General features: G+C 38.0%; 1 protein-coding gene across 1 annotated transcript in view; it reads left to right on the top strand.

Moving 5' to 3' along the window:
• Positions 1-6,701: 6,701 nt before the first annotated feature.
• The window catches only part of SNX25 (sorting nexin 25), a 68,284-nt gene continuing 63,658 nt past the window's right edge, over positions 6,702-11,327 (top strand). Inside the window, exon 1 of the mRNA XM_004682370.2 lies at positions 6,702-6,786. The gene's annotated coding sequence lies outside the window, so the exon portion shown is untranslated. The remainder of the gene's footprint in view (positions 6,787-11,327) is intronic.

The raw sequence follows: 11,327 nt of genomic DNA, 5'->3' as shown, positions 1-11,327 counted from the left end.
TGGCTAGGGAAGTGACTGGCTGCGGGACCTGCCCTTGTAAAGTCCTGTTAGATTTGGGAGCTGGTGTCCTTTCTGTGCTTTGCCACTCTGAGGGCCTCCGGCCCCTCTCCACTGTAGGCTGTGGAGCGACAGGTTCACATCTTCTCAGCAGTCTTTATTTCTAGGGCTTGTTTTGGTGTAGTTTTGTCTGTATTTTTGTTTTATTTCTCTGTATTCCACGTAAGGAGCGAAATCACCTGACACTTTTCTCTGTCCCTCTGACTCTTTCACATGGGCCCACCACTCCAATTTCATCAGTATTGCAAATGGCAAGAGTTTGTTCTTTTTTATAGCTGAGCAGCAGGCCATCATGGACCTCATCTTCCTGGTCTGTCACTGGGCACCTTAGGCATTGTGGACACAGTGCAGTGAACATATGAATGCATATGACCCTTCAAATCACTGTTTTTGCATTCCTTGGATAAATACCCAGGAGTAGAATTGCTGGGTCATACGGTAGGTCCATCTTTACCACTTTGAGAACTAGCCATTGTTTTCATTCCTCGGATAAATACCCAGGAGTAGAATTGCTGGGTCATACGGTAGGTCCATCTTTACCACTTTGAGAACTAGCCATTGTTTTCATTCCTCCTCAGCAGTGTATAAGGGTTCCCCCACTTTACATCTTAACAGCATCTGTTGTTTCTGGTTTTGCTTTGTTTTGATGTGGGCCATTCCCGCGACAGTGAGGATATATCCCTTTGTGGCCTGGTCCCCATTTCCCTAGTGATAAATGCTGAACATACCCTCATGCACTAGTTAGCTGTCTGCATGTCCTTGCTGAAGAAGCGTCTTGTTCAGGCCTTCTGCCTAGTTTGTGATTGAGTTCCCTGCTTTCCATTGAGTTCTTTAGATCTTCATATCTGTAGCTGACTATTCAGGTTGCACAGGAGTTTCATTGCTCAGTTTCCTAGGACCTTCCTATCTTGCTCAGGAGGAACATGCCTGGTTCTGTTCTTTTATTTTTTTTTTTAAGAGATTTGCTGATTTATGCATATAAGAAATGGAGTACAGGCCAGAGGTGTGGGCGGTGAGAGGACTCACCAGAGACAGCGTGGGGAGCAGAACAAGCAGACTGAGTGAAACACACTGCTGAGGGGGTAGCGGGCAGGTCAGGAGAGGTCTGCTGCACCATGTGGGTCAGCTCCCTGGTCGGGGATCGCACTCGTGCTGCGGTGACTGCGGAGAGCTCCACAGTGCTGGAATCTAACCCATTGCGCCACCAGGGAAGACCCTGGTTCCTTTATCCTTTGGTTTTGAATAGATTTTATTTTTTCAGGCCGAGACAATCTATTAAAAGGAGCCATGGTTTTGAGAATAACATAGTTTGAGAATGAGGATATTAGTCACGGGTTCCCAGGAGGTTGTCAGATGCCAAGAAAACTTGGAAGGATTCAGCCATGTGATAGCTCCATGTGGTTAATGATGATGATTGGGGATTTGTGTTTGTTTTCCTAAGATAAATCTCTATTTCAGTAGCATTGTGGGAAATTATTCCCAATAACCTCTTCAAATCTGCATAGCATTTTCCTTTTAAAGTGAACCAAATTAAAATTCAAAAATATAAATTATGTGTGTATATATTATGTATATAGACATGTATATACACACATGTCTGTCTATATATGTAAAATGGAGGAGAGAGTTACTTGTTTATTTGAGTAGTCCAGGCAGTTGGCATGAGAGGAACTACAGGTTAATGGACTGGCTGTCCTTCCCGATGAGCGTTCCCGCAGGAAACAACTCAGTAAGCAATGTTATATTTATAACCAGTCGGACAGTGAGGTCCGGGTATTGGCTGGATTCCAGATAGTTCCTGGTTGTTTAATTGCTAATGGTATCAGTGTGCCCAGATCTCTGCATGAATTCTCTCTGGGTGTTGTTTCCACCTGAGAGGGTTTTCTTTAACCCTCATACAAAGCAAGTTTGAATGTATTATGGCAGTAAACTAGACGCTGATTTCAGGAGTAAACAGAAAGCTGATTAAATTCAGCATCCTCCTGATGCTGAGGATGTGGCTACATGCATGTGAGGGAAATGCTTTCAGGTTTCCTTGTCTTCGAAGACCATCTTTTTGTGTGCGTATCTGTGTCGAAGAACTGAGGTGTAGGCCAGAGGTGGAGAGAGCTCCACCTCCCACAAGAGTGGGGAGCAGAACAGGTGGATTTTATTGAAACACACTGCCAAGGGAGCATTGTCAAGACAGCAGACGTCTGCCGGGTCCTGTGTGGGGTCAGCTCCCTTGCGTCAAACTCAGGCCATAGCTGTGATGATAATGCTGAGAATTAACCCCTAGGCCTCTGGGGTCGCTCCTTGAAGATCATCATTTAGAACGAACAATTCATGTTTCATGTCATTTTTCTCTCTACAGAGCTTACCATGTGATTAAAAATGATCTTGAAAATTTGGCTTAAAGCTTGATTAAAATCTTTTTTATTTTATTTTATTTTTAAAAGATTTTTATTAGGTATGCATACAGAACTGGGGTACAGGCCAGAGGTGCAGGGGCGGTGAGAGGATTCACCAGAGACAGAGTGGGGAGCAGAACAGGCAGATTGACAAAGTCCACTGCTGAGGGGAGCAGCGGGCAGGTCAGGAGAGGTCAGCTGCCCTGTGGGTCACCTCCGGGGCAGGCAGGGATGGAACTCATGCTGAAGTGGCTTTAACTTCTCAGTGCTGTGCTTTAACTCACTGCGCCACCAGGGAGGGCCAGCTTGGTTAAAATCTTAAAGTGAAGACAGGATTCATTACTATTAATTAAATTTAAAAAATAAGCTGTATTTTTTTTTACATAATAGGGGTACTGTTTCACCAGAAACTTTTGAGTTAATAGTGTGATGTGGATACCAAAACTTTAGAATAAGAGCTGACTTGGGTCTCCCTGGTAGCACAGGGGTTAGAGAGACAATGCTGTCAAGCTATCACCAGCCACTGATAATTTCAATGCCTGGCCAGGGAGTTGACCCACATGGTGCAGCAGACCTCTCCTATCTCACCTAGCTCACCCCCTCAGCGGTGTATTTCAGTCATTCTGCCCATTCTGCTCCCCACTCTGTCTCTGGTGAATCTCATCACCCCCCACACCTCTGGCCTGTACCCCAGGTCCTGTATACATGAATAAATAAATCTTTAAAAAAAAAAAAAAGAATAAGATCTGTCTGGTCAGACCACATTCAAAGTTGTAACTGCTGCATTAGAACATGGACTGCCTTATCACTATCCTTTGTGATGGGTAAAAGGTACACATTTTTCTTTCCTTTTCCTAAAATGCAGGCTTTAGGAAAGGTAGCTTCATGTGAGGCGCGAGACCTGTGCCAGTACAGATGGAGAAAGTCAGTATTTGCCTGAAAGAAGTCTTTTGGGGAAGTCTTGCTGGGTGAAGTTTCTTTTTCGAGACCTATAAATAGAGGGAAATGAAGATTTTTGCACAGTCGTCCCTGGGGCCTCAGGAATTTATTCACATTTTGTCTTTGTTTTAGCTTGAGTGCTCAGTCAGCTTCCTCCTTTCCTTCCTGCTGCTGCTTCCATCTCTTCTCCCTCCTCTCTTTTCTTCCTCCTTTCTTCGCCTTTTTTTACCTGGTGGAAATGATTAGTACATTTTTTTCCATCTTTGAGATCTGAAAGCAATAGATTATATAGTGAATATGTTTTACTCATGTAGTAATTTAGACATGAGAAGAGTCTGGCTCCACAAATACTAAACCCTTAGAAAGGAATTTCAGTGCACATTTATCCAGTTATTTTTGGCCCATGATTTTTTTTTTCTCCTCCTCCTCCTCTTACAGTCTCCATTAGATTATGGGGGTGGGAGAGATGAATTTTTTTCTTTTCTAGGAAGAGCTGTTGCTTTCTAGGGATTTGGGGGTGGTGGTAAGGGGAGCTTAAAGGGAGAAATCTAGAACCAGATTGGAAAATCAGTTTGAAAAATAACACAGCTTTTCACTGAAGGAGTCAAAGTGGAAACATTATTCTCTTAAGCCTTTTATATTGAAGAGTAAAGGCGTCAGTAATGGACGTATCTGTATGTCTATTAGGTGTAAGTATGAAGCAGGGAGAGGAAAAAATATGTGGGTGCATGGTATGAAGTAGCCAAGCCATAACTAGGGAGGCAAAAAAAGGCCTTAAAAAATAATGTTCTCAAGGTACTTGTCAAGAGGGACAGATATGCACAGCCTGTGCAAATAAGCTGCCTGCTCACATTCACTCTGCTTCTGCCCCAGCCCTGGAAGACAGCGTCCACTTTGAGAACCCATGTTCAGGGGCTTCTCAAGTAAGTGTTGTTTGGCTTTGACTTTATCCTCAATATCATGCACAAAAACTCCCTTTCCTCTGTTTTGGACACTATACCAGAATTTGCCAAAGTCTTGAAAAGTTGTGATTAAAATTATTTATCTGTGTAGAACTCTAAAAGTAGTAACTCAGAGAATTGTCCCCCAAATTTGTAAGTAGCTTCAGTAGCTATTTCATATTTAAAAAATTCCAGAATTTCAAATCTCTCTCATTTTCTCAATTTTTTTCTTTCATGAACTACATTAAAGTAGTAAATTACATTAAAATATCAGACTGCTTAAATGTATATAGGAAACTACTCAGAGACGAGGAAATATATTAAATGGTTGAGAGGAGAGCTAATTTTTACATTAAGTCGTTTTTGTCTATACAGGATTATGGCCATTTAAGGTTTTTTTTTTTCCTGTTCCTTGGAAAAATATATATTAATCTGTAGTATAAAGGAATGTGTTTTCTTCCATAGGTGCAACACCTATTTTTCAAAGTATTTCAGCTAAGGAAGCTTAAAGCTATGGTCCCCACCCCACCAACCCCATTATTAGTGAGCAGGAACATGGATTACACTCTTTACTCTTGACCCATGGGTAGCATGAAACTAAGCCAACAGAGACTAGAACTTCTCTATTGGTGGCCCAGGGCCCATGGCCCTGCACTGCACTAGAGTGGAAATAGTATTAGCCGTTTAGCTTTCCTTAGTGATGTGCTGATGCTGGTCAAGCACTTTAATATTTACCATGCACAGTAAAGTGCCCTGCATTTTATTAACATTATTTTTTGTTAACATTATTTAAAAAGTTCCTTTTTATCCTTCAAAAAGTAGGCCCCAGTTACATTATACATACTTTCAGTCACTCTGGTATATGATCAGTTGAACAGTTTACCTCTTTAATGTAGCTTATTAGTCAGTTAATGGAATTTTAGTTCTATAAATAGTCTCCCCCCCTCATTTTTTGTGCATGCTGTATCTTTTCACAATTAATTTTTCAAAAATTTTACTTGCTGTTATACAGTACATATGGAATACAAAGTTACAATCCTTTGTCCTTGCTTAGAGGAAGCTACCTTTTAATAGTTCAGTGGCTGTCCTGCCTAACATTTTTCCATAGTTTCTCATAATATTGGCATTAGTGTGCATAGAGTGTAAGTCAGACTCCATCGCCTCATTATACATGAACAGCAAAAACTTTCCCTGAGGGTGTATGTATCTCTGTGTCACTCTTTAATGGCTGCATTATATTCTAAAGTACGAGTGTGTCATACTTTAACACTTTGTTGATACACACTTGGATATTTTCAAAATTTTTGAAATATGCTCTATAGAGCATGTAGTAGCTGTGTGTGCGTGTATACACACATATATGTATCTGTATTGTTTGCACCCTACATGGAATAGATTACTAGGCATGGAATTGCAGAAGGAAAAGATAGTATGTTTAAAAAAGATAGTATGACTCAGTTAAGTTTTTTAGAAATAGGCATTTTTCTCTAAGATGTATGAAAATGTCCATTACCTTTGTCAGTTTTAGATATTATGAGTTTTTACTATAGCTCTGGCTAGCTGATGATACCTCATTAATGTGTATTTCTCTAATTAAAATAGGAGATTGTATATATTTTTTGTATATTTATCAGTCACTTATCTTTTACAGCTATCCTTTCTTTACCTGGTTTTCTTTTGAGTTGTTTTTCTTCTCTTAGAAACTCTGTATATTAATTAGTAATCCTTTCAAACGTAGTTGTGGATATTACCTTCTAATATGTCATTTACATTTTGTGTCTTGTCAGAAATTTCCTATTTATATAGTCATATTTGTCAGTTTTTTTTTCTTCATAACTTTTGAATTTATAGGGAGACTTTCTTCATCTCAGGCTTATGTGAGATTTCTTCCTTATTTCCTTTGAATCCTTTTGTAGTATAAACATTATGTTAGCTCCTTAGAGTTAGTGTGTGTTGCAGTTAGTATGTATAAGTCAGACTCCCTAGCTTTTTACATAGGAATATTAAATTGTTCCAACACTATTCATTGAATAGTCTTTTTTCCTTATTGATTTTCAATTCTTTTTTATGCTTTTAATTCTCATACGTAGATGCATCTGGTTTTGTACTTTCCACCATTCTGTTGATTTGTTTATTCCTACATTAGCATCATGCTCTTTTGATATCTGGGAGGAAAATATCCTTCTGAATTCTTTTCTTTCCCAAAATTTCTTAACTAACTTTAAGCTTTTATTTCCTTTTCTAGAAGAACTTTATAATCTGTAAAGCACTATCTTAATGCTTGTTTGATTTACCTCATACTTTGGTTTTATTTCTGTATGTGATTTACTCATTCAGTAATTTGTTATCTTTTTTTCTTTTTCTTGTGTTTCAGAGCTCTGAGTGTGGAAACGTACATGAGTCAGTTCAGTCTAGACGGGTAGTAATTTCTCATAATCTGGATAAAGCTCTGAAAGAAGGTAAGGATTAAATGAGTATTTATAAATTTTCATGTAAATCAGTCTATTATGTCCTAAAAGAAAAATAATCTCTAGCAAGTTTATCCTTCTTGATTCTGTAGTAGTATAGGCATTTTTTCTTCATGCATTTTTCTATGATGATAAATAAATACATGTTTTAGTTGAATGAGCAGGGTTTAGATAATTATTAATTTGGAATTTCCAGTTGACAGGGAGCTGGTCAGCCATATGGAGCCAGTCAATTCTACAGATAAGGCAAAGAGCTGTTCTGTTTCCTAAAATAGATTTCATGAAATGTTTTTTCTTTTTGAAAGTCTAGAGAACATATGTTGGGAGGTAAATACAGTCAAACTCAACTCGTGTACAAACCAGTTAACCAGCTTGAGAAATAGTAGTCAACCTTACAAGAAGAATGAAGGGCATGCATGTGAAATTTGTATCCAGGACGACTGAAAGTGGAGGTGGTGGAGGTTCCAATATTGTTTTATGTCTAGAAGTGGGAATGAGTAAGAGTAGTTACAAACATTAAAATGTAAAAGATCAAATAAAAGTTTAAAAATATTTTAGAAATCAAATTTATATCAGCATTGATATTTTCTTTTATATGTTCAGGAAAACAGTGAGTCTTTCAAGTGAGTAAAAGGTGTTAAGAATTAATCACTTAGTATACATGAAAGCAAATATATTTAACTTGTCAGAGTTCACAGAAATCACCGTGTTAAAATTTGAATGAGTACTGTATAAGTACAGAGACAGTTTGAGAGCATGTGTATTCATAGAAGTGTATAACTTTGGGACCATAATTAAACTTAAATATTTCTGTTGTATCTGTAATTAAAGTATGATGATGATGATAAAACGTCATTGGATTTAAATTTGTCTTTTATTTATATCTCAGAATTATGGTTTTCAAACGTAATTAATTTCATTTATTTAAAAAAATTCTTTTAATATATTCATTTCATCATCCTTCATTTTTGTATAGTGTATGCTTTCTCTGTAATGTAATTGATGTTATTGAGGTAAAATTTACATACTTTGCACATATCTTAAGTGTACAATTTAGTAATTTTCATAAATGCATATAACTATATAACTATGTAACCACCACCTCCTTGGTCAAATAAAGAAGATTTCTGTTCTCACAGAAGGTTTTTCTTATGTGCCCCTCAAATCAGAACCAATCCTATTTCTTCTAATTTCTATTAACGTAGACTAGTTTTGCCTGTTAAATTTGACATAGAATCATACAGCACATAGTCCTTTATACTTGGCTTTTTTTCTTTTTTTCAAGATTTTTTTATTTATCATATAAGAACCCGAGTGCAGGGGGCAATTCACCGGAGACAGAGTGGGGAGCAGAATGGGCAGATGTACTGAAACACACTGCTGAGGGGAGCAGCGGGGATATAGGAGAGGTCTGCAGCACCCTATGGGTCAGCTTCCTGGCTGGGGATCAAACTCATGCTAGGAATTTTTCAAAATGCATTATAATTTCTGTAAGATATTTAAGAAATATATATTTGGATTTTATGTCCTTTGTTCGATGTTATAGTGAAAGTTTTTTTTTTTTACCAGTTTGTAAATTACATTTTATTTTCTTAAAGTTGTCTTTGAGCAAAGGACTTTAATTTTGATGAAGTCCAACTTACAAATCTTCCCCCACTTTGTTCTTTTACATGAATAATTTTTAATTCATCAGTCCTCAAGTTCACTGACCCTTTGTCACTTAATCTCTGATTAACTATATCTGGTGAACTTTTCATATAGAATAATGTATTTTTCATGTCTACAATTTCTACTTGGTTCTTTTTTGCAGTTTATACTTTTCTGTCAAGATTTTCCAATATGTTGCTTATTATGACCATCTTTACCTTTAATTCCTAGAACATGTTCACAACAACTGCTTTAAGGTTCCTGTATGCTCATGCAAACATCTGGGCCACCCCAGAGTTGGCTTTTATTGATTGCTTTTCCTTTCAGCAATATGTTATATTCGGGTGTTTCTTCTCAGTCCTTGCTGTTATTGTATACTGAACTTCTGGTTGCAACTCTCTAGACATCCTAGATTTTGTTATCTTCCTCCCAACAGTGTTGACTTTTGTTCGAGTATGTGGTCTCTTGGTTTTATGCATTTAGGGTGGATCTGTTTGGACTTTGACCTTAGTCTAAAGTACATATCTTAGTCTGGAAGTGGCCACTCACCTCTCAGTTTTCCACAGGTCCTATTGCAGTCTCATCTCCACATATGTATTGTTCAAAACTGGCAACTGGCCTGAGAGTTTGTACAAAGATTTGTGGGTCCATCCTTTTTGGTATTTCCTGCCTTGTTTCCACCTGCATTGGCACTTACTGTGTTCTGTCTTGTTTATTTAAGATGCCAGATGTTCAGTCTAGGTTCAGTGTACTTCATGCCTCTAGGACTGTTGAGCATCTTCAGGGGAAGTTGGGTGAACTTAATTGCACCAGTGCTAGTGTCTCTTTCACGTGTCGGTTATTTAAAATTTCTATCAACTGTTTGCTCTCTACTGCCTTTAAATAGTTCTTTAATTTTTTCCCCCAGAGTTCCTAAGTGTTTCCTGTCGGAGGTTAGTCTGGTATGAGTTATTCCACCATCCCTCGGCTGGAATGCACATTTTCAAAAAATCATCTTCACTGCTAGTAAAATGTACATAATGTGATAACCATTTCTAAGAATACATTTTAATAGTATTAAATGCATTTTCATTGTAGGTGCGTTCATCTTGCAGAACTATCTTTTTTATTAGATTTGTTTATTTATGTATACAAGAAGTGGGGTACAGGCCAATTACCCCTCCACACTTCCTTGGCCCCTGGTGACAACCATCCTATTGGTATTTTCTACCCCTCATATAAGTGGAATCATCTAATATTCGTCCTTTTGTGTTCAGTTTATTTGTTTAGCACCCTTTTCTCAATGTTCACCCACGACGTAGCATGTTAGAATTTCCATCTTTTTAAAGACAGAACAATATTCCACCATGTGGGTAGCCCACATTTTATCTGTCTATTTATCAGTGAACACTGGGTCATGTCCAGCTTTTCTCAGTTGTGAATATCACAGCTATGAACATGGGTACCTGTTTAATGTTTTAAGACTCCACAGTTTCTCTGCATTTAAGACATGACTTGTTTTCTAGGATGGGTTAGCTTGTTTCAGAAATCTGTACCTGGGGCCCTCCCTGGTGGCACAGCAGGTTAAAGTGCAGCACTAAGAAGTGAAAGCCACTTCAACATGAGTTTGATCCCCGCCTGCCCTGGAGGTGACCACATGATGCGGCAGACCTCTCCTGACCCGCCCACTGCTCCCTTCAGCAGTGTACTTCATTGTTCTGCTCCAGACTCTGTCTCTGGTGAATCCTCTCACCTGCACCTCTGGCCTGCACCCCAGTTCTGTATGCATAAATAAATAAATCTTTAAAAAAAAAAATCTGTAACCTAGTTTTCACTAGACTACCCTAAATTATCTTACTAATATAGACAAAATTTAATATAGTAATTGTTGAGTACCTGCTAAGTAGTGTCTTGTATGATAAATTGAAAGTTCTTGAAAATTTATTTCTAAAGATTTTATCCTTTTTAGGGAATCGGGGACACTAACCTTAGCACTTTATCTTGTAAGAAATACTGTCTGTGTATCTTCGAAAAACCCTTATTTTATCATCTTTTTTGTAGTGTTCTTCACAGATGCAGTTAATGTTACACATATTTTGAAGTGTATATGTTAGTTAATTTTGATTGGCAATTAATACTCTTTTGAATTTTGCTGGTAAATGTACCTGTAAATAAATTGTAAACGGCTGTAACTTGAATGATTACAGTAACAGAAGACATTCTAAGGTCATTGTACAAGTGTAAAGAACTTTTAGGTAAGATAAGCCTGTTTGTGCTCTCTTTCATTAGTCACCGTCTCTGGCCAATTCTGGAGCATTAGACTCGTCCATTAGGTGTTGACATAGAGGAAGTAGAACCTGCTCCTATAAGGCTGACTTCTCCCTTGCCTTTGGGCTCAACTCATCTAGTTCATGACTCTTTAGCTAGTTGTATGAAATACGTATACAGTTTTTTTCTGTTAAATGAAAAGATCTGTGACATAAACTACTAAACCCAAGTTTTCCCAGCAGATAACTTTCCTTCCACATATAACTATTTACTAGTAAATGCCATATTGCATATTTAGAACTTTGCAAGCCATCATGGGCTATCTACATGTGAATGGTGGCATTATTGTTGTCTATCATTAGGCCAGTTCGTGATTGAAAGAGGACTGTGCTTTTATTCCAAGCCACCCAGGTCATGGACATTTTGGACTTGTGGGACTCCATCTTTTGGACAGGAAGACTGTTTCTCTTCTTGCTCTGGGGACAAAGCCAGAGGTGGAAGAAACGACTCTCTTGGTGCTCTTTCTTATACTGATTACTTAGTTCCAAAGACCTAGAGATTACTTAAAAATCGCATTATCTAGACTAATAGGGTAGCTTCTTATCGGTCTCACTTGTGGGTCATCTCCATTTTGTTAC

The sequence above is a fragment of the Condylura cristata genome, unplaced genomic scaffold (assembly GCF_000260355.1).
Source record: "Condylura cristata isolate star-nosed mole 26May11 unplaced genomic scaffold, ConCri1.0 scaffold00014, whole genome shotgun sequence".
Classification (NCBI taxonomy): Eukaryota; Metazoa; Chordata; class Mammalia; order Eulipotyphla; family Talpidae; genus Condylura; species Condylura cristata.
This window is presented reverse-complemented; position numbering and strand designations above follow the sequence as displayed.